Raw genomic sequence first — 21041 nt, 5'->3', positions numbered from 1 at the left:
AAGGCATGGATAAGGGGATGCAGTGATCTAGGAGTGAGCCGAATGCCACAGATGCTGGGAGAGTGATCCAACGACGAGGGTGCAGCAGAGAAGCACACTACTTGTGCAGATTGTCAGAGGAAAAGGTTTGGACATCTCTGGCAAGAATGCCAGGCTGTCCAATATGTCGCAGCTCAGATAACTGAGAAGTCCGATAGGGTAGAAGAGGTGAGCCTCCAAAGGAGGAACTGGAAATGATTGAAGATAGAGCCTCAATGAGTCTACATACCTCGAGCAGGAAGACATGGATCAGGCCCTATTCTCCTGGATTGGATAACAATTCCCTGAGATTAGCCAAGAAGCAGCTAGGCGCTACATCATTTTGACTTTTATATGAACCAAGAAGCAGCTGGGTGCTATGTCCTTGTGACTATCAATCTAAGAAAGAAGAGAACTGTGTGCTATATTCCCGAGATGGTGCTTAAGAATAAGGATCTGCATACACTCCATTTTGACCAAATCTAGCATCTTTTGCATAAATTCTTCTACGAAAAGAACTTTCCTTTGTGTTATAGGTAAACCTTTAATCCTTATGGGCATTTAACTTTCTTATCTTCAATAAGAGGAGAGTGCAATAAAGAAACCTGCTCCGAGACATTTTCTTGAGAGAGGAATGGTCCTCAATTTTCTGGCGAGAATTGATAGCCAAGCCAGATAGAAATCCCTGATACATTTTAATTTAGCTAGTCGCAAAATCTTTTGTTTAGCTCATTTCAAGACAGGAACACATGTTTAGGTGTAGTAAATCCATCCTGTTGTAAAGTTACCAATCTAAACCGTACGTCTTTTTGCAACCTTAGAAATATGAAAGACTGCACCGTGCTTGTTTGAGATGTGGCTGACTGTCAGTCTTTCAGGCCTATTGGAGGCAAATGCCTAGCAACTATCATGGGAAAGTGAGTTATCATGTTTTGACACTTGTTTGGAGAAGCGCCTACCTTTTTGACTACATCTTAAAAATGGGACCAAAGAAGAGCAAAACATTTGCTGTACTCTTTGTTCAGGTAGGACAGAATCGCAGCTTACTGAAAACAGACCAGAATAATTGAGGCATTTGTACAGAAAGTCAAGCACCTGATTTTAAATATGACCTCTAGAGCAAGGAGTCAATTAAGGGACATGCATCTGGAGAATTTTTTAATTTTTGTGTTAGTGACGGCACCACATTATAAAAGTCTAAGCAGTAATGGACCAATGTCTGGATTCTGATATAGCCTTGTGCATCAGTTAAAAAAGCAGCTGCATCCTCTGAAACTTGACATGTTGGGAAAAGCAGCCTTTAACTAGGGAAGAGGATTGGGATATCCAAAGGAATTTCAAAATCCTTTAACATTTGTATAACTGGTAGTCGCACCCACTTCAGTAGTTTGGGGCAGTTGTGTCATTCTGGCCTTTCCTCAATAGCGAAAGAGGATGACTTCCATTTTATATGTATCAAGTTAGTTATGCATATAAGTTGAGGTACAATATTGTTCCATTCGCTGTTCTCTGAAGTTTGTTCCAATCGCCCACGAAGGGTACTTTGGTTCTATGCTTGGCCAGAAATCTTGATTGGATGGAGGCCAGGCAAGGATGAAGGTGGATGTTGTGATGCCCCAAAATCTCCATTATTTTGCCCATGCCCGGAAGGATCATAATGAGTCAATAATTGGCAGGCTCGAAGGCTTTAACAGGACATGTTTGGATTCTCTTTGAGACCAGCCCCTCTTTGAGGTATTATTAATTTTATTTATTTTTTCATTTATAAAGCGCACAAAGTCCTGAGGCATCTAGGCGCTCGTTACAGAAAGTGCATGGTAAAGTACATAAAGTGCAACATCAATCATCTGGTTACAGTGTAGAAGTAGGTGGTACAAGCACACTTGGTCAAGCCTCACCTCATGGTCCAGGGGGGCTACTTCAGGCAAGCAAATAAGCAAATGAGACAAGAGTGTGTGTACACAGACTGGGCAAATCTCACCCCATGATTATATTATGATGGTGTGAAAGATTGGGCTGTTTGGTACATGTTGTTGTTCTGGCCCAATGAAGTAACCAGAAGTGGGTAATCTGCAGATTTCAACGGCTTGGTGGGGCCTGTTAAGTGTTTGAAGGTTTAGCTTTTAAACATTCTACTTTTATGCTCAGTGGTGATTAGTGGCTTGATCAAGATGATGTTTTCGGGTGACCTTGTTTATATTTTCAGTTCTTGGGCAGAATAAGATATTACACTGTTTAGCTTTTCATTCTGTAATACATAGCACTGTATACATCTTCTGAAAGACTACAGAACTGAATTGTACTTGTTGCACTTTTAACAATATTCAGTTCCTTTTTCAAAATACTATATCCAGCCTGATCTGCTTAGCAAGTCTGCAATGCAGTACTAACAATACAGCGCTACCCTCTTTGCATTTCCTAGAACTGTATGATTGATGCAAACTGACAAGGAGATGTGGGGAAGCTTGTAATCTCATTGTGTTTACTGAGTGGCAAACTGCAGATTGCACTGCTGCAAAGTGATAAAGTCTGGGGACTGCCAAGGTGGTGACCCAGGGGGGTGGTGCCACCCTGAGCGAGTGGATGTTGCACCAGGGGGCAGTAATGGGAGGATCCTCTGGTCATCCGACCTTGGTCCCCATCACATGTCTGCGGTCAATCTTAGTGTCCAATTGCATGATAGTCCTGGTGCTCAGATCTCTATCAAACCCATCAGACCAGCCCTGTAAGAGTAAGCCCTGCCCAAAGCTTTTTAAGATCCAGCTGAAAAATATTGGTACACCCCCGGAACTTTGAGTGCATTAAGCTCCCTGTGAGCAGACTTCTAGCTACTGTTGCACCTTCGGCTGGCAGATCAAAGGAGTTTGTGCAGGAGGTTAGAGGGTCGAGCATTGAACTCCTTGGCTCCGCATGACAAATTGTTATCAATTTGCATCTTCCAGAATGCTAACCTTTGTTCCCCCCACAAGATATTCACACCTGGAATACGATGATTCATTTCCTCTGCATGCTGTACGGATGCAGAAGTAATGGACCGACACATAGGTGACTTATTTTTGGCAATAGCCTTTTATTATCGTGAAAAGAAAACGGAAAACATAGCTATCCCTACTGTTAAGAGGGGTTTCCCTGCCTCAACTAATAAACAAAGGGGGTGTCAGAATGTCGAACAAATCATAAAAGTCCACTGTCCTGTCAAGCCTACTTCTGTCCCTAACACTTGTATTCAACTAAGGATAAGGTGTCTCGCAGGTGCAGAAGGATGCCCCTCTCCTTCTGGACAGAGGATCTTGCCAGTTTGCAGTAAGGTTTGCCAGGAAAAGGAGCTCATCTTTCCATGACTTTCTTTCACTGGTCACAACAACCCCAGGGGGTGACCGCCTCCCCTTGGTTTCTTCTTCTGCCTCCTGTATGCAAATCTTTCAGCGTTTGCAACTACCAGAGGGGAGGATTCCTTTGCCCTGGTTTATTATTTTCTTCGACTACTGCGCTGAAGAAGAGATATCTGCCTTCTCTTCTTCGTTTTCTTTGTTGGACTACCTAGGTGGCTTCACTACCAGGTATTGCAACGATGAGCAATTATTGCTTTGCTTGTTCCACCTGGGGTACTCTCTGCCACAGACTGTGACTATGATGAGCACCCTTGATGCCTCGGCAGTCCAATATCGTTCTTGCCCTGGAGTCCCTAACCCTGCATATGGAGCCTTTCTGTGTTGGCCCACTTTTGTCCCGCTGGCTTTGGCACTCTGCGTCTCCCCTGCTGCCCATGTACCTTTTTCTCTGGTCTGCGGCGGTGTCGGGGCACTTCAGATGCCGACTGTCAGCTGTGTGGTTTCCCTGCCTTTGTTAGCTTGCCTTCCATCTGCGGCGGCTCTGCAGTGGCAACGTTTCTTCTGGCGGCTGGACGTCTGCTTCCCACGTTCTATAGTCTCCTGGTTTTCTGGGAATTTCTTCCTAGACTTTTCCTTCGTGTCCGTTCAACACTGGACTGTCTCTGTACTCGCTTTTTCTTCTTGCAACGTCCTGGCCCGTACTCCTTCTCCATCTTCCTTGAACTTCGTGGTTCCTCCAGGGAGGGCGGTTCGTAAACCCTAGTCCATCCTTTCCTTTTAAAGAACCCATTGTAATTAATTGTCCACCTTGGGTAGACTGTGTGTTGGCTCTTTGGAGTCTTCCCCATCACTATGTGCATCTTTCTCATCGCAGTATCGTCAGTGCTTTGATTCATTGAGATACTAATGTTCTTCCTCGTCTCTTGTTTTTCTACATGGTTCACATGGGTAGTCGCTACTCTTCCTCGTCCCAGTACTTGTTAAGGAGGTGGAAGGGTCTACCTTACACGGGTACATGGAAGTGTAGGGGCCTGTCAGATCCTCTATAGGGTCAGAGGGGGATGGAGGTTGTGAAGGGGTAGGCAAATACCACGCTCTTCCTAGTGTCGTGCCATAAGGGGTTTCACTCCCCATGTGATCCTCCCACAGTGCACCACCCTCGCAAGATTATTGGACTGTGGCCGCAGCACCCTGATCCCATGAGAAGGGTGCCCTCCTATGGGTGAAGGGACGACATACAAGGATTTGTCACATACCCGTCCCCTAATGCTGCTGGTTTCTCCCTCTTACACAGGAAAACTGGATAGAAAATCTGTTTTCCTGTCCCCTGTCCTTTGCGTTTGACAGAGAAACAGAAAGGTTAAAGAACTAGAAACCAGCGTATTATTATGGGGTTTGTGTCCGTTTTGAGGCCAAGCCAGGGAAGGGGTAAATTATGTGTTATGAGCCTGAATTTTCTCCCAGTAGGATAGTATTATAAATGTCTGACAGCCCATTTTATAGCTGAAGCCTCCAATTCGACAATCTTATTTCTTTCCAGAGGAAAGGGCTTCCAACGAACATAGAAAACTGGATGTTCGCCACCCCTGTGCAATATTATTTGGATAGGACTGCCCTTAAACCTACCTTCGAAGCTGTTAGATCAAATGCTGTGCGGCCCGGTTGGCATTTGCCGTGGCGTATGCTGCAATAAAAAGCGTCAAGCAGAAGACCACAACACCCAGCTGTTCTAGAGCGCTGTGCACCACCTCCCATTGTACGTCCATACGTACATTATATCACGGGACGCAGCGTCACCAGAAAGCAGCTGACTGTTCGCTGCCCTCAATAAGAGCCGGCATTAGCATTTCTTCAGTGCTTCACAGCTGACCGGTTTGCCATTGCTTTTCCGCGCACCCAGTTGTCCTCTGCTTTTACACCCCTTGACCTTCTTTTGGTTTGACATTTTGGGGATTTGTTTGACCCATCTTTGGACTTACTGGCCTTGCTCTTGGATTGTGATTTGGATATTGTTCACTTGGATTACTTTTTGTTCCTGTTCTTTTGGGGTACGTAAGATCCAGACTGCCTTGCTGCTCTAGGATCCTGGATTCTGTCTGCTTGGATTGCTTCAGCTCCTCTTTTTGAGGATACAAATACCAAGCCATCCTTGCTGTTGCTCTGGAAAACCAGGCTACCTTTTCTGAACACTTTCCAATCCTAAAGGCGTCCCTCGTGCCGTTCGTGATAGTTCCTTTCCTATCTCCCGGCTACTTCTAGGGATTTGGCCTGTACACCTTCTGGAGTTCCAGTCCATACCTTCAAGACCCCAACTGGGAAACAACCAGGTATATTAGGATAAATTGGGGTATTGGGTTCATATTCTTATCCTGTACTAATTGTTCCCTACTCTAGCTTTTCAGCTCCTGTAAAATGGTGCATTGCATCTTCATTCTCCTTTTGCTTAATCATCCCATCAGGGCTTATATTTAAAGTCTTGGCGGGGCTATTGAGTTGAAAGAATGTTGTCAACCTGTCTGAGACTTCCGCCCATTAATCGGTAAACTCAACAGACTGGGAAGCCTTATTCTCACTCAGATTGACAACATGGAGCGAACCCCTGACCCACTGCACACTTTAGTTCAGGCTATTACCGCCCTAAGGGCTGACATGATTGCGGCTAATAACCTTTTACATCAAAGGCTTGATAATGTACAAGCTGCACAACATCAATTACCCGATGAGGATGACTAGCCTGCCCCTAACCGCCCAGCTGTCCCAGTCCCTCAAGAAGCGGCCCTTCTATTCGTTTCCACTCCATATCCGTTAGCAACCACTGAGAGATTTTGTGGGGATCCCCAGAAATACAGCACCTTTGTAAACCAATGCAAGTTGCACTTCCACTGACGCCCAAATGCCTTTCCTGATGCAACCACTAAAGCTGCATTTATGCTTTCTCATTTAGGGGTACCGCTGCAGTCTGAGATAATCCATTAATTGGTGACCAATAGTCCCGTTATTTATGACATTGACCTTTTACTTCACGAAATTAACAAGGTCTTTGACACACGTTTCAAGGCACAGGCCAGGGATATTGAATTATTGGATTTGACACAGGGCACGTTGACTCTACTGGAGTACGTATCATGTTTTAACTGCCTGGCCCGAAGAAAAGAATGCTGCAGTTTTCTGCAGGGATCTGAGTGAACACGTTAAAGACGCCCTCTCTGTAGTTCCTGCTATTCTCCAGCGTTGATATCTTTAATGGATTCACATGCTGTGAATAGTTCCGGTCGTCAGGCTGCGAATCCCCGGTTACCTTGACTTTGTAATTTTACTATTGAAAAAAACTTGACACCTTGAGTGTCCCATCAACGTCATTGTGGGTGCTTTTGGTGCTATTGGTCCCCACCAATAGGCCGTTGAGTGTATAGCTCCACCCGAGCAGCTTCCCTCTCAGATTACAATCGTCTTCCGATCTGTTGGGATTCCCATACAGAGTCTAAGCACTTGGAAAGGCCCCGTCTACGAAGACACCATCGGAAAAACCGAGGGATAAAGGCTTGTGCCCGTCGACACAACCCACGTCCGACCGGTCCAGGAGATATTGTCACGATTCCTGCCCCCAGCCCCCCGGCATATCAGGCTGGAGCCAGGTCATGGCCACCTAGTCAGCCCCTAAGGGCCTCTCCATCTCCCCAGACACCTACTTGGACTCAGACTTGGCGCCTTTGGCACCAAGCTCACACACAGTCCTGAGATCCACTTAGGACTTGCAATGTATTATGGGGCAATGGATGCCCCCATGTAATTCAGTTCCTTGAACTGGATGAGCGGTCTAGTCTTTCGGGTGTGGCTCAGCCCAGGGATACCTGGGATACCTGGGATACCTACAGACTATTTAAACCACACCCGTCCTGAGATACATGCTTTGCGTTTCTCTGCACCTGCAGCGTGACACTCGCCGTGCTCGGATCTCCTGAAGAGGCCCACTTCTTTCTTCAGCGCCAGCACACCTGCAAGAATAAGAACTTCGTTGCCAATACTCCCTTCGAAGAGCATACAACTTCTGTCTAGCTCTTCCCAGTCTTGCGGATTCCTACGGCAGAGTCATCTCCATCTCAGCACGCCGCACCCTACCAAAAGGGAGAAGAATAGAAGAAAAGACATTCTGCAATACTTGGCTCTCTCGAATTTGCAAATAGAGTTTAATCCTTAATCCTTACCTGAACTCCCGTTGATCGGACAACTTCTGCTCCGGAGCATCCCGCCGATCTGAAAAAGGGGAAAAGACGCATCAGGTTAGCGCAAAACATTTAAGAGGCGCCGCACATCGCGCTTTCTCACTGCAGCTCATCTCTTCAGCTTGCTTCCATTCTGGGTTACTGCGGCACCTAAAAGGACACGAAAAAGACGAACATTGGTTAGTGCTAAGGAAGGCAATAAGCATCACGCTCCTCAATCCTACTTACTTCAGCAGCGCATCACCATCCTCAAGACCATCATCACCTAAGGAAAGAAAGACACAGTATTAAAGCGACTAGAGCCATACTAGTAATACTGTGTTTCGGGCCCAGTGCTTGGTTGAGCAAGTCCAGGGAAGGGTTCGAAGTGGTCGGAAGTCCGGACCGGCTGAGTGGCGTCCCCGTGGATATCAGTTAAGCGTTACAGATATCCTCCGACGACAGATAAACACAGATCCAAATCTGCTACGAGGACCTAGTGTCATGATCTCTGCTTCCAAAAGGTCAGGGTTTTCCCAACTCCCTTGGAAGCAGATTCATAACCCAGGTTCCGAGTGCCAACCAGTCCCAATTGGGACCTTTTGGACCCAGTCCTGGCGCCAGTGGCACCAGGCTCATAAATATGCCCAGTCCCAGCGCTGGAAGCGCCGGGCTCATAATGCTTGGGTGGACTTACCTGCAGCAGACCATGCTGCTTACTTGCCTGCCAGTTGAGCCTCTGATCCTCTTCTGTTTGGAACTACTTTTCCTGTTGGGTGGGGCAGGAGCCACTCCCTAGGTTCAGAACACTGGAACTCTTCTGGAAAGCAGGAACTCTTTTCTGACCTAGGCGTGGCTGTGGAAGGAGACACCTAAGCACTACAGGAGGCTATTTAAACCACACCCGATGGATGAATCTTGCTTTGCGTTATTCTGCATCCTCTGCAGCAGAACGCTCATCGTGTCTTCTGCATCTGATCCTGGGCCTAAGGAAAAAGGCTTACCATCCTGAATCCAGTCTTCAGCAACACCTATAAAGACGAGAAAGAACAGGTTAGCATTACGGTCTTCAGTGACAGCTCTTCACTTACCTGGGCCATCGGCTGTCACCAACGCCTCGCGCTGCATTCTGAAAGACAAAGGCTTACCTACTCTTCGTGCGCTCGGGAGGTCTTCACACTGCATTCCGGCATCTGAAAGACAAAAGCTTACCAACTCTTCGCACGCTCCGGAGGCCTTCGGCGCTGCATCCCGCATCTGAAGACAAAACAAGGTGCGTTTAAAGACATTGGGGAACTTTAATACTCACGTGCCATTACTCCTTTCCACATCTAACCCAGTGGGTATTCCGGCACCCTGCAGCCGCTCCGAACTTGTACCTGCAAAATAAAAAGACAGTTAGAGCGCATCGTGAAGCGCTTACTTACGTGCTTCCAGGCGCTTCTATTCATCACACGGGCTCCGTCTTCAACTCACTTCAGCCCGTCATCCACCATCGCCGGAACCCTGCAAAACAAGAGACATCATTACTAAAGACTTTAAAGACATTAGAATTACTCGAAACTTACCGTTCGTGCAGTAAACGACGGACAGCAGTCCTCTGAAGTCAAGAGGCCTGCTCCCCTTATCCAGTGAAGAAACTGGTTACAGCACCCTGCCCCGAGGCAGATGGAGAGCACGGCGTTCACTTACCTAAGACATCTTACCCTTCGAGTCAAACATACAGTGCACAGGGGTCCAGCCCAGTCAAGACCGGCGCCTCTACGGGAATCAGGTGAGCGTTACACCTAGTCTTCGATGAAAAAGAAATAGTATTAGTCATCGGAATCTCACAGATGCTCCTCCGGGCATGAATCTTCAATGAGACACCTGTCGACGACCAAATTGTCGCTGAAGTCCACTCCGACAACGCCATCGACGACCATGGCATCGACGACAACTTCATCAGCGTCAACGGCCCATCCCTTAACGATGACCACCTCGTCGACTACCAAAAAACATAAATCACCGGGGGGGGGTTTGGAGGGGGAACCCCATGCAACTATCGACCACCATCACGACAGAGACTGAGGGGTTACCTGTGCAGGACAGTATATTGTCTCCCAAAGGTATTTTGAAAACCCCAACAAGGGACAGGGGTAGGGCATGACCAGACTCTTCTAGGAATATTTCCTATATATTACCCAGATATTATTCCAGAATAAATTTTGCAGCATGAAATCACGTCAGATTTTGAGCCTACGTCCGAAGAATGTCAAGGTGTCACTGACTCCGATCCTGAAGAAGGAACTTCCCATCCTTTTATCCAAGAACCATCTAGAGAGGAAGACACCCCTCCAGAGATTCAGACACCTACTCTACCATTAACACCTGCTAGAATGGGCGGTATGAATCCACAATACCCCCTTATAAACCTGCAATCCTTGATTTCCCTGTAAGTGCTTACAATACTACAAACACTTTTGGGGAAGCTTGATGCCAGGCTTCCACTCCTGCAGGCTCAGACAATTTGGGCATACAGAGAAGGCCACGTTATGCTGCAGCATCAAAGAGACCCAAGCCATCCTTTTAGAGACCAAGACAAACTTTCTAGAGTTAAAACACCTCGTAGGCCTCCACCTCCACGTGGGTATAGTCCACTTATAAGAGAGCAAGAGGAGGGAGAATTGGTTGACACAGACCAGGACACTGGTCTGCGTAATACAAGCTCCACCACCTCCTTGTCTCCACACAGAGCCAACATGTGGGACACGGATGATCCTGACCAAGACGCTCTGGGAAGCCCTGCTCAACCTTCGCCTCCAGAAGACATTGGGGCTTTTCACTGCATGGTGTCTAAAGCATGCCGGTAGTTTGGTTTGATTCCGGAAGAAGAAAAGGATTGTTTCCTCTGCTACCATATGGGTAAACGCAGGAAGACCGTGTTCTCCATACCCATCCTGGTTCACGTTTGGCAGGAGGGCCTCTGTATTCTGAAGCATCCATTTACAGAACCGGCAGTTAAAGGTAGACTGGATAAGAAGTTTAAGGCACCAGACACACCACCAAAATGCCTCACCTCACAACCCGCCCCAAGGTCTGTTATGCTGCGTACAAGTCTTGCGGCTTGCTGCCGCTGATAAGTGCGCTACTCCCCCAGTCAATGAAAACCGCAAAATGGATGCCTTCGGAAAAAAGGTTCTTATCATTGGGGCAACAGTCAAAGCAGCAAATGCCTTGCAATAGTTGCTCAATACGATTGAGAGATGTGGCATCGATTTGCTCCTATATTGGAACACTTGCCGGAATAGCAGAGGAAGGAAGCCATGACGCAAGTGCGTGAAGGGGAGGAAGCCTCGAATCACTGCATTAATATCGCTGTAGACCTTGCTGAAACGTGGTTCAAAGAGATTGGCAATGGGGTAGTCCTCAGACGGCAAGCATGGTTACGTTGGACCAATTTTCAGCAGGAAGTACAGCACAAAGTCATCGATATGCCATGTGAAAGGGAATATCTGTTTGGGGACAAGATTGATGAGGCCCTTAAAGACATGGAGGCAGATTCTGACACTGTTGGGTCTCTTACAGCCCTGCATGGCAGGCAGCCTCTTCATTCCTTTCGAAGAGCCTTGGGTAATTCAAGATTCTCGTCCTCTAGAGACGAGAACTACAACAGACCTGGATACTGCTCTCGGTTCTACAAGAGAAATTACCAATCTTCCCAACGCAGCAGGGAATACCATCATGGGCAGCGAAAGCACAGATCAACCACCTTTCAAAAAGGTAGGCAAAATAAGACACAACAATGACTGCCTCAGGGGCAGACAGGTGGGGGGAAATGTGGCGTTCTACCTTGACGAGTGGCAAACCATTACAAAGGACAGGTGGGTGCTCGATGCAATCCAGTACGGTAACTTGTTGGAGTTCAAACATGCACACACGCACAAATCCTGATACCTCCCTTAAAGGTATCGAGGAGGTATGCCAAATGCTAAGAAAACGAGCCATCGAAAGGGTTCCTCCTTCAGCAAGAGGAAAAGGAATATACTCCAGGTACTTCATTGTCAAAAAACCAGACGGTAAGTGGCACCCTAGCCTGGACTTGCGGGGGCAGAACAAAAACATCAAAAAGCAGAAGTTCAAGATGGTAACACTCCAGGAGGTCATAAAGGCCATACAACCCCACGAATATCTAGCAGTGTTAGATCTCAAGGATGCATACTCCACGTGCTAATACACCCAAGGCACTGAAAGTACCTCTGATTCGTGGTCAGCGAAAGCCATTCCCAATTTCGGGTACTTCTATTCGTCCTGAATTCAGCACCCAGGATGGTCACGGAGTGCCTGGCACTAGTAGCAGCCTTCCTCCGAAAACAGGGCCACCACGTCTACCCGTACTTGGATGACTGGTTGGTTCAATGTTCAACATATCAACAAGCCTTATGTTCTCTCAGACAAACAGAAACTCTGCTCCAACAATTGGGATTTGCAGTAAATTGCACAAAATCTAGAACATTTCCCTCAAAAGATTTGGTTTTCTTGGGTGCTCAATTCCTCATGCACCAAAGTCTTGCCAGACCCTCATCAGAAAGGATGAAAAAGTTGATAATGCTAGCAAACTCTTTCACGCAAAACTAGTAACAGTCTGCACATACATGGCTCTCCTAGGAATCATGTCCCCCTGCATCCCTCTAATTCCCCACTGCAGGCAGCACATGCAGCCATTGCAAAGGTTTCTGGCTACCAGATGGTCCCAAATCCGGGGTTCCTGGTCAGACAAAGTTACCATCACTCGGACTCCATCAAGCACACTAAAATGGTGGACATACCCCTGCAACATCGCAAAAGGAATACCCCTGGTGGAACCCAATTACCATCTCACGATTATAATGGATGCCTCCCTGGTGGGATGGGGAGCTCATTTGGACAAGCACCAAGTCAAAGGCCTTTGGACCCCCGAAGAAGCCATCCTCCACATAAATGTGCTGGAACTGCGGGCAGTACATTGGGCTCTAAAAATCCTTCCTCCCGCTAATCAAGAATTCGGTGGTTTGAGTCCTCACGGACAACACAACGTTTTATCTGCGCAAACAGGGTGTAATGCGGTCAAACACCCTGTCCCAATAAGTGCAGACCATTTGGCATTGGGCCATCCAACACAACATTGTGCTTCAAATCTTCCACCTGCCGTGGATACAGCACAAGCAAGCAGACACACTCAGCAGAGATTCATCGCAGTCACACGAATGGCAACTGCAAAAAATTCAAATATTCAAGACTTTCTCAATGTGGGGTCACCCCCCATGTAGACCTTTTCACCACTCATAATAAGCCGTGCAAGAACTTTGCGAGCAGGATAATGCATCCAGACTCTCAAGGGGATGCATTCTTGTTCCCATGGAACGGTGTGTTCGGATATGCATTTCCCCCATTTCACCTCATGCGGAAAAGATGCAGATGATCTGCAAAGGTCACTGCAAAATAATCCTGGTGGCGCCGTACTGGCCCAACAGATCTGGTTCTCAGACCTCCTGCAGCTGGCAGCGGACGATCCAATCCATCTAGGATCTCATGTCAATCTTCTATCCCAAAATAACGGGATGATTCTTCATCACGATCCAGGCTCTCTCAAATTAACAGTGTGGCTCTAGACCACGCCAAATTCGGCCATTTGAACATCTCTCAAGACTGTGGGTGCATTCTAGCAGATGATGGGGCCCTTTCTGCTAACGTTTGCCATAACCACAAATGGAAAGGATTCTGTGCATGGTGTGCACAACAGCCCAACCTGCATCCGCTGGCCATACCACCTCATCAGATCCTTCCCTACCTGCTAAAATTGGCAAAAGAAGGTCTAGGGATCTCTTCTGTTAAGGTACACTTATCGGCATTTTCTAGATTTACAAGAAAAAGCTCTTCCCGTCTCTACAGTGACAGACTAATCAAGCACTTCTTAAAAGGGCTTTTTTCGTACCTTTCTTTCAAAGATAAGGATTCCACCTGTATGGAGCCTGAACCTGGTCCTGCCTGGGTTTATGAAACCCCCGTTCGAACCTCTATCTACAGCACACATCACGTTTCTCACATGAATGGTGGCTTTCTTAGTAGCCATTACATCCTCTAGACGCCCTTTCGAGCTAAAAGCTTTGGTAATAGACCCTCCATATCCACGATTCTCGAAAGACAAGGTGATACTCTCCGCCAATCCTCATTTTATCCCAAAAGTTCCATCGGAGTTTCACAAAAATTCAACTATAATTCTGCCTACGTTCTTTCAAAACGCCACTTCACCAGTGGAGAAAGCCCTGCAATCTCTGGACGTGAAAAGGGCATTGAAATATTATCTAGACGGGACGAAATCTTTTAGATCGACTAAACAGCTATTTGTTGCCTTTGGCTCATCCAACAAGGGAAAATCCATTTCAAAACAGGGCATCGCAAGATGGAATTCATCTACATGCTCCTTCTGCCACTCAAAGGCAAATAGGCCATTGCAAACTCCGTCTAGAGTGCACTCTACAAGGGCCACGGCTGCCTCTGCGGCTCTCTTGTCTGTCCCATTAGAGACATTTGCCAGGCGGCAACATGGGCAGTGCCCCACACATTTACCAGGCACTACTGTTTACATCAGCATCCCGCTGAGGACATGCATATGGGACAAGCAGTCCTTCAACTGCTGCTCCAGTAAGGGAAGTTCTGCAGCTTCCGGGTTGTTTTCCTTCGTCTACTTGTGTGTTTTCTTCTTGCAATAACGCAGAGAATTTGAAAGTATGTAATCTGTGTTTGCCTGGTTTATCTCCTCCTAACATGTATACTGCTATAAAATCTATTCACAGCATGTGAATCCATGAAAGAAGGGAGTCGTTTCTTACCTGTAACTCAATTTCTACAGCGTTGGTATCTGTCATGGATTCACATGTGCCCTCCAGCTTACTGTCATGGCCACAGGCCCCAGAACACAAAAACCACACCATCTAGTGATGGGGGCAATGGGTCACTTGACTCACTTATGTCCCTTTAGGACCCATAAACACAGGAGCCCTGGCCGGACTCACTCAGTGCTGGCGCTTTTGACGCCAGCCTCAAATAGAGATGTGAGCAGGAACACTTTATTTCAGTGCAGGAGTGCTTTTACTTTATTTCCGTGCAGGAGTGCTTTTATTTTACAAGAACTTCCATGAGCTGACTCATCGGTTGTGGTTCCTAGGCCTGGTTTTCATGTGCTGATTCATTGAGTGTGGCAGGCAGGCTGAACCTGGTGGGCGTGGCTTCAGAAGCTCTGCTATATAAGCTGCTCCATCCTTAAGGCTGGTGCTTCGCGTTACTGTGCACTCGCGTGCAAGGTGACGCTCACTGCCGCTTGGACCAGTTTACTTACCTTTGAAACCAGGCGTTCTCCTGCAAACTCGCCTCCAGGAAAAGGTTGCTTCATCGCTTCATCTGCAGACTCATCTCCTGACATCCATTGATCTTGATCCTGACGCCGCTGCACCACGCTCCGCATCCACGAACTTGGACCATGTGAAGAAGATGAAAGACAAGGTTAGAACATCCGTCCTAGGGCCGCGCCGCATTTGAACCCCGCACCCCCCCTAGTTAACAATTTACCAGCTACTGTACCGCTGCAGCTTCGTTCCTCATTCCCTGCGGCTGCCGCCTCGAGCTCCGCAGCTTCTGCCGGGCCAGCAACGTCACCTACAAGGGAAGAAAGCAAAAGAGCAAACATCAAAAGCGGAACGTTTAGCGATACAAGACAACAAACTTTACAATACAACAAAAACAGACTAGGAAAGACAAAGGCAAACAGGAACACTTACCTGAAGTATAGTGGCTTAGTCACAGCAGGACTGGACTACCACGTGCAAGGGACCAGTGAAGAAACTCGGTCCAGATCATACAAGCGCCCCTGCCAGAAGCAGCAGGACGGAGTGCTTGCCAAAACTAATCAACAGGTGAGCTTTCCAGTGACAGCGCATCTCATGGTTTGGGAGAAGGGTCTGGAAGGGGATCAGGCGCACAAGCTGGCATCGCCTATTGCCACCAGTCACCACAGCGCAGAGGGCGAAGTCGGACCCGAACGACCCCACCCCTGGAGGGCTGCAACCGTTCCCCAACGCCTCCGCAGAGACCAGGTGAGTGTAACACCTACCCATACAGCAAACATACTATATTAGAGGATAGGTTTGGCTGGAGTTTGAAAGACAAGGGACCCCTGCGCTATCAACTGCCCAGTCCTGGTCTCTGCCATACTCCCGCAGCCCTGGACAGACCATTACTTGATCTCGTTCACCCTAGAGGCAACCCCAGCACAAGCTAACAGCATAGCTCCAGCTGTCCAATCCCGAAATAAAAAAAATATCACCCCCGAAAACTTGATCCCGCTAATCACGCCAACCTTGAATGCCATCCCGGATCATACAGATCCATTCACGATGGTGGACATCTATAATAAAATCATGCTCTCATCCCTTGATGCCATCGCCCCTTTGAAGCTAAAAAAGAGCAAGCCCTGGAAACACATCAACTCCTGGTTTTCGCCCCATTTTAAACCCCTCAGAAAATAACAAAAAAAACTTGAGTAGTCTAGCTTCCCAATATAAAAAAGAAATTATATTGGCCAAACAAACGTCTTATAGTACGCGAATCTCACAAGCTAAATCTAACACTAGAGAGCTTTTCACAATACTTAAAGAGGTTGAATCCCCGATCCAAGTGCCCGACTCGTGTATCAAAGATAAAAACTGGTGCACGGGCATACAAAATGCCCTAGCGAACAAAATCTCCTCCCTTAAGACTAAGATAAGCATTAAAAAAGAATCTCTGCTCTCCTCTACTAAGCCGAGTACCGTCTCCCATAAAAAGGTTCACCTGACACAATCACCCCTCCAGCGCACAACCCTTCCTTTAATTTCCATAAAGTATCCACCAAAGAGGTATAAAATACTATTCTCACCCTCAAACCTTCAAATTGCCACGGAGACCTATGCCCCGCTCAACTGATTAAGGATGCAGCCTGTGATCTCGCACCATTTATTACCAAACTAATAAATGCGTCTTTCACATCAGGCACCGTACCTAAATAATTAATTTAAAACAGTCCTGGGTCCTCCCTCTGCTTAAAAAACCGAATTTAGACCCATCCACTCCAACTAACTACCGCCCTATTACCAGAGTACCGTTCCTTCTTAAAATCATCGACAAAATAGCATACCAACAGATCCAACATTACCTTGAGCACTTCCATCTCCTAGGCGTCCGACAATCGGGCTTCAGGCCACAGCATAGAACCGAAACTGCACTTATAGATCTCAAAGCACAGATAGACGAGCTGAGAGACCAGGGTAAGACAGCACTATTGCTACTCCTTGATCTCTCTGCGGCCTTCGATCTGGTCGACCATGAGATCTTGTGCAACCACCTACAAAAAGCTGCCCATTTCTCTCAAGAAGCAACCAATTGGATCCAATCCTTCCTTAATAACCACACAATGAAAGTCTTCTCATTGTCAGCAGCAGCCGACCCTACACCTATCACTTGCGGCGTGCCTCAAGGATCTTGCGTCTCCCCTACACTTTATAACATCTTCACGAAGCCCCTTTTTGATGATCTAGACGATCTGGGTATCACCTACACTAATTACGCCGATGATACCCAGATCCTCATCCCGTTGTCGGGGGATTATGACAAGGATTTGGCCTTCGTTAATAGTGTACCTCATCATCCAGGCATGGAGGGCCTCACACGGTCTATGCCTGAATGATGACAAGACGGAACTCCTTATTCTAGGCTCTACACACTACCTCAACAAGCTGGGCCACAAATACTCATCGTTCATAATTGACGATAACAAGATCAAGGTAGCTAAGGAGGTTAAAACCCTCATCTTCTATCTAGATTACACCCTTACCTTCAACAAACAAGTGAATGCAATGGCCTCCGCCACCTCCTACACTTGCAAACTCATTAGGGCAGCCAAACCCTTTCTCTCCCCCACCAACTGTACCACCCTGGCCAGGGTGCTGATCCTGTCCAAGTTGGACTATTGCAATGCTCTATATGTAGGCTGTAACAAATATATCTCAAAATCCAAATCCTCCAAAATAATGCCCTTAGAGCGGCCCTCGGTATCCTGAAGAAAGCCCATATCTCAGATTCCAGAAGATCTGTCAACTGGCTATCCACCAAGGACAAGATATTCCTTAAATCGGTGTCTCTGATTCATAAATGCCTCCACCAAGCAGCCCCTCAATAGCTCATCGCCAGATTTATTAGACCCACCTTCTCTCGCCCCTCGAGAATGGCAAATTCCAACCTTCTTCTGGTGCCCAGGTTCAAACGTACAATATCTGGAGGCAACAGCTTTCCAGTAAAAGCAGCGCAATTCTGGAACTCCCTTCCTCCTACCTGCAGGGAGGACCTACCCTACCCTACCACCAGTTCAGAGCCAGGACTATCCACTGGCTCAAATCTCTCGACTCATAACGACCTTCCGATGCCCAAATGCGCCACTACCATGTGGCTCCTTACCTCATTGAATGTAAATATGTTTATAGTATTGCCTATAGTGTATATGTTCTACCCTTCCTATTTGGCGTGATACATCCGGCACTGTAACCTCAGCTGGACCTCACCCTACTGTATGTAACTAAGTTTTGCAACCCTCTTGCTGCTTTTGCGCCTGGCTACCGCTGGGTTAGGTGCGCATTACAAATAAATACAATACAATTGGTGGAGTTGGTGGACTGATATGTCCTGCAGCCTATAACCTGGTTTGTCTGGGAACCAAAACTCCAAGGTTACCAATGGTATCAGGAATGGGTGGGTAGGCAAACCTAGTTGAGTAAGAGCGCTGGACATAGGATGTGACCATAGCTTTCTTGCTTCTACGTTGAAAATAATTATGCAACTCTTAATTCGTTTTCATAGGTGGAGGTTTATTTAGCTTCAATTATCAAACCAGTTGGCCTAGCATGAGGTGCTAGGTGTTTGTTAGAGGAGTGCCAACACGTGTTTCGGCCAAAGTCTTCGTCAAGGCGGAGGGCAAGTAATTGCTGGTCCTTCTTAAGGGTTTCTGGCCTGTAGCATAGAATCAATATCCGTGCTGGAGGTCAGCTGGTTAGCCAATCTGTATCAAAACTCGGTTGGCTTTCCGTTCTCGTGCAATAGTTCCAATGCAATGGTTACATCCTGTATCCAGCGCCCTTACTCAACTAGGTTTGCCTACCCAGCAATTACTATATTAGGGGATATCCTCCTGGTGGAGTGGTTAAAATCTGAGGGGAAGCTGCTGGGGGGAGCTATGGACACTCGACTGCCTATTGGTGGGGACCAAAAGCACCCACGACGTCAATGGGACACTCGAGGTGTCAAGTCTTTTCCATAAGAAAATTACTAAGTCAAGGTAACTGGGCATTCCCAGTCTGTCGAATGGGAATATTCACAGCATGTGACTCCATGAAAGATACCAACGCTGGAGAAATGGAGTTACAGATAATAAACTACTCCCTTCCTGTGAATTACCCCGATTTATTCAACCGTTTTACAAGTAGAAGCCCAGAGAACGGAACGAAAGGGTGAAAGCAAACCGATTCGTAACTCCTTTCCCCTCCACAGTCCCACACACCAGTATTGAGTCCATACCCGAACTCATGCAGATTGGGGGTATATGAGGGCCCGTTTCCCCCCAGAATGAGACGAGACGTACATCCAACCTTGTTTTGTGAAGGCTCGCCGCTAGAGGGGTTTACGGGCCAGCCGTATCATTGACCTGACCCCCAATTCTGCTCCTATGCATCTCTTTCTCGAAGGCCGTTTAACCGCTCCTGGTTCATCTTCAGTGCCGACATTCGTGATGTTAGACTCTGGGGCAACCGGCAACTATATGGACATCGAAACAGCCAACAAGTTAGGGGTACCGAAACTAAGAAAAGCCAAACCAGAACCCATTAGAGCTGTTGATGGGACAGACCTGTCTTCAGGTCTAGTCCTCCATCAAACCGTGCTTCTATCTATGTCGTTGCATCCGGTTCACCAGGAGGAGATTAAATTTGACCTGATCACCGCCCCACGTTTTGGTATTATATTGGCATTCCCTGGCTCCAGGTACCCCCATATAAATTGAGTTACAAGAACTGTGGAATTCAATTCCCCTTACTGTCTCAATCAGTGTCTCTTAACCACTTTTCCTTCTTTTCCTTTTATCTGCAAGACATTCTTTAGGTGCCATATCCCCTTGCTTACCCACAGAATATGAGGAGAACCAGGATGTATTTGATAAGAAAAAAGCAGAGCACCTACCTCCTCATCGCGCATACGATTGTCCCATTGTCTTTGTTGAACATGCAGTAATACCAACGGGTGGAGTGCATTCCCTAACTAAACAAGAGGACCATATATTGAAAGACTGCATCGATACTGCCCTCCGGAATGGTTTCATCTGTGCATTATCGTCTCCTGCTGCCAGTCCCCTATTCTTTGTTCCTAAACGACAAGGTGACCTTAGACCATCTATCGATTAATCGGAAAATCAATCAAATCACCATAAAAAAAATCATGATCCCGTTCCTCTTATCTACGTTCTCCTAGACCAACTTCATGATGCCGTATTATTTACCAAGTGAGGGGCCTAGAATCTGGTTTGCATGAGACACAGGGATGAGTGGAAGACGGCCTTTTTTTTGCTCTTGTTACGGCCTCTACAAATGCCTCGTAATGCCCCTGGGCTTATGTAACGCACCAGCCACTTTCCAACGTTTCATGAATGAGATCTTTCAGGACATTCCAGACATATATGTTGTCGTATCTCTGTATGATCTACTCATATTTATTTCTTCTAACAAGAACATGTGAAGCATGTTCGTGAAGTTCTAGAACGATTGCGGCAACACTCCCTCTATGCCAAACTAGAGAAGTTCATATTCCATACCCAGGAGGTTGAGTTTTTAGTATTCCTTATTTCAGAACAAGGCACCCACTTGAGTACCACCAAGGTAAAAGCCATGTTGGACTGCCCTGCTCCCTCTAAATTTAAGTAACTGCAAGCCTTTCTTGGTTTCTCTAATTTCTATAGGTGGTTCATTAGAGGTTTCTCTTCTATAGTGGCTCCCTTAACATGCCTCACTAGTCCATCACTGTCTTACGTTTGGTCTTCCGAAGTACAAAGAGCTTTTGATGCACTAAAGGAGACCTTTGTTTCCGCACCAGTTTAGCAACACCCAAATCCAGACATGCCTTTCTTCGTGTAAGCAGGTGCTTCTTCCTTTGCTGTAGGAGGCGTGCTATCTCAAGAATGCCCTACAGCTGGACGATTGCATCCAGTAGCCCTCCACTCGCGGAAGCTTACCATCGCTGAACAACACTACATAGTTAATGAAACAGAACTTTTGGCTTTGAAAGACACATTTCGAGTCTGGAGACACCATTTGTTGGGTGGAGGATTCCCAGTCACTGTTCACACAGATCATTTAGATTTACGTGATTTAGCCTCTTTGACATGCACAAACAGTAGACA

At 46.9% G+C, this 21041-nt stretch overlaps 1 protein-coding gene across 2 annotated transcripts in view; it reads left to right on the top strand.

Moving 5' to 3' along the window:
• UBE2G2 (ubiquitin conjugating enzyme E2 G2) overlaps window positions 1-21041 on the top strand; it is a 534674-nt gene that overhangs the window by 244049 nt on the left and 269584 nt on the right. The gene's annotated exons all lie outside the window — the stretch shown is intronic.

The sequence above is a fragment of the Ambystoma mexicanum genome, chromosome 9 (assembly GCF_040938575.1).
Source record: "Ambystoma mexicanum isolate Mex_15411 chromosome 9, UKY_AmexF1_1, whole genome shotgun sequence".
NCBI lineage: Eukaryota > Metazoa > Chordata > Amphibia > Caudata > Ambystomatidae > Ambystoma > Ambystoma mexicanum.
The sequence above is the reverse complement of the archived record's forward strand: the minus strand, read 5'-3'. Positions and strand labels throughout refer to the sequence as shown.